Here is a 3,270-nt window from a genome sequence, read left to right as displayed (position 1 = left end):
CCACAGTCCTAATTTTTATACACACTACTTACTTGTGAATATTTCTATTGGTCCCTGTAATTGTTTTCAACATTTATTACCATCAATGGATGAAAAATAGTGGGAATAGTTACTATACATGCTGTCTCAAGTACTTAATATATAGTGTTCCAGAGAGAGAGAGTTATGTTAGTATCTGGATGCTACTTGCCAGGCATTAAATATTTTTTAACTAGAAGTTAATCCTAGTTTTTAACTCAATTTTAAATTTTTAATAACAAGTTTGTTTGTTTGTTTTTAATAAAAGATAAATATTTTGAGTGTTATTATTTGTTTATCGTAAGTTTTCCTAGCTGAGATAATTTTGTTTCTGTATATCTTAATATAATGTTGCCAGTTTTGAAAAACATTGGTACAGGGAAAACTGCAGACAAGAGAAGCCTTATGTACCAGACATGGTTTTTCATGGCTTGTAAGAGCCAAAAGCAAAAATGTTCCAGTCTGTAGCAGGTGCCACAAGCCACAGAGAAGCAAGCACAAAGAATAATTATATGCAAATCCTCCAAGGGAAAGAACTGCTAGCCAGTAGCATTTAATGATGTTAAGAAAATACAGGCAAAGACAAATTAACATGCACAATGATGGGCTCAGACATCACTCAGTGGCTAAAAGACCTTTTGCTAACATCATGTTGGATTCTTAGTTCATTCAGGCACACTGGTCATGGAATATCTGTCTAAGATGCAGGGTAACATATACAAAATAATGTTGCACTGTGTGAAATAGTACTTGTTTTTCGATACCTCTAAATACTTAGTTCTTAAGAATCAAATTTCTTGCCCTTGAATACTCTAAAGAATATGCTTCTTTCCCAGCACAAAGCTGAGACCTTTTCCAAAGCCTGTCTCTCATCCTAAATGCAGTATCATAACTTGCCTATCCCTTGCAGATACTCCAGACACTCCCGCACATTCAGCTGCAGAACTCAGATCCTTTCAGCTCCAAAGATAGTAATTTTACTGGCCACACATAGACACAAACAGAGACACATGTTTAAAGGATTTATTTAAAAAAATCGTATTTGTTAACTTATCTTTTTAATAATTTGTTATCCTAGTTGTCTTAGAAATTAATTCTAACCTGGTCAGTGACTGGTCAGAGCTAAGAAGACTTTAACTTCTTCAGATCTGGGAAGATGATGAGAACTTTCACTTCAAAATATAAAAAACTGTAAGAAACATTTTTCCTCATTTTGTTTTGTTTTGTTAGTTTTGTTTGTTTGTTTTTAATTTGAGTGCGTGCAATATTTATTGAACTCAATTCTTACATTTTTTTTCCATCCTTCCTTTTTGTTTTGAGAGTATGTCTTGATCTGCTCTAATCCTACATGTGGGCTATCTCACCCCTGGGCTATGTGAGAGCAAAATGAGATGCAAGGAGCAACCAAGGATCAAGGACTTGAGAAAGGAGCTGCAGCCAGTGCTGAGAGGTTCACTGAATGACAGTGAGTGGAGCTGGACTTTGCTAGTCCATGCAGTTTGCTGGGTTAGGCAAAGAAATACATTTTTATATGTGCAACTTCAGTTGTGCAACTTTGAAATCAAGACGTCTCTGCCAGGGCTTCCATACCCACGGAAATGAGAACTTAGAAACACTAGGGAAAGTCATAGACATAAAATTCTCTCTGTTAACAACTTTTCTTGAAAAACCACTGAGAGAGATCTTGGAAGCTGCAGACTTTCTAGCAGAGTGACCAATATATGAGACAAAAGTTGTGCAGTACGTAAGTAGCAAGTGCAGCTCCTGTGCCTCATGATCTATGGCTGTCTGTGGCCAACCCCCTCAGAACTGCCTAAAAACAAGAGGTCATCTTATGATGTACAGCCTGGTTTATTTAATGTGCAATCCAGCCATGTGTCCCAGTTGAGCAGTGGAATCTCAGTTAGCCTTTGCTATATCTTAGGTATTCTCTGTTTCCCTCTTTGCGCTGGAAGGCAGGAGGGCTCTGCAGAGGGACCTGGACAGACTGGAGAGTTGGGCTGATTCCAACGGGATGAGGTTCAACAAGGCCAAGGTCCTGCACTTTGGCCACAACAACCCCATGGGGAGCTCCAGGCTGGGCACAGAGTGGCTGAGAGCAGCCAGGCAGAAAGGGACCTGGGAGTCTGGTTTGACAGGAAGCTGAACATGAGCCAGCAGTGTGCCCAGGTGGCCAAGAAGGCCAATGGCATCCTGGCCTGGATCAGGAACAGCGTGGCCAGCAGGTCCAAGGAAGTGATTCTGCCCCTGTACTCAGCGCTGGTGAGGCCACAGCTTGAGGCGTGTGTCCAGTTCTGGGCCCCTCAGTTCAGGAAGGAGATTGAGGTGCTGGAGCAGGTCCAAAGGAGGGCAACCAGGCTGGTGAAGGGACTTGAGCACAGATCCTATGAGGAGAGGCTGAGGGAGCTGGGGCTGTTCAGCCTGGAGAAGAGGAGGCTCAGGGGAGACCTCATCACTCTCTACAACTCCCTGAAAGGAGGGGGTAGCCAGGTGGGGGTTGGTCTCTTTTCCCAGGCAACCCTCATCAAGACAAGAGGGCACGGTCTCAAGTTGTGCCGGGGGAGGTTTAGGTTGGACATTAGAAAGAATTTCTTTACGGAGAGGGTGATCAAGCATTGGAATGGGCTGCCCAGGGAAGTGGTGGATTCTCCATCCCTGGAGGTATTTAAAAAGAGACTGGATGTGGCACTCAGTGCCATGGTCTGGTAACTGCAGCGGTAGTGGATCAAGGGTTGGACTTGATGATTTCTGAGGTCCCTTCCAACCCAGCCAATCCTATGATTCTATGATTCTATGTGGTATCTGTCTTTCAACTCTCAAGCCCTGCAGATCCTGACATACAGCTTGGTGCTCAATGCTGTCCTGAAGTTTGGTGCACAGGCTTGAGAGGCTTTGACTTTCTGATGTAGCCATGGCAATCTGTATTACCTACAGAAAAGCAAAGGATAGAGTCTATATGCCTGGCAGATTAATCTGATAGGTCCCTCTGGGCCCCAGATAGTGACATATAACCACAATGCAACAGCAAGCAGCAAAAAGAGAAAGCATTCTCTGTTCTCTTGAGAGCACCAGCCCAGACTTCACTCCAGCCTCCAGCTGTGACCAGTCTTGGAGACAAGCAGGTAAGGCAACCCTCCCAGGTACAATACATATGCTGTGGAATGTGCTAGGAGAAAAAATACCTCATTTTCCCTCTGCAGGCTTCTAGATAAAGCCATTAACACATGACATGCTTCTCTTCAGTTGAGTTTG

Source organism: Heliangelus exortis, chromosome Z (genome assembly GCF_036169615.1).
Source record: "Heliangelus exortis chromosome Z, bHelExo1.hap1, whole genome shotgun sequence".
Lineage (NCBI taxonomy): Eukaryota > Metazoa > Chordata > Aves > Apodiformes > Trochilidae > Heliangelus > Heliangelus exortis.
This window is presented reverse-complemented; position numbering follows the sequence as displayed.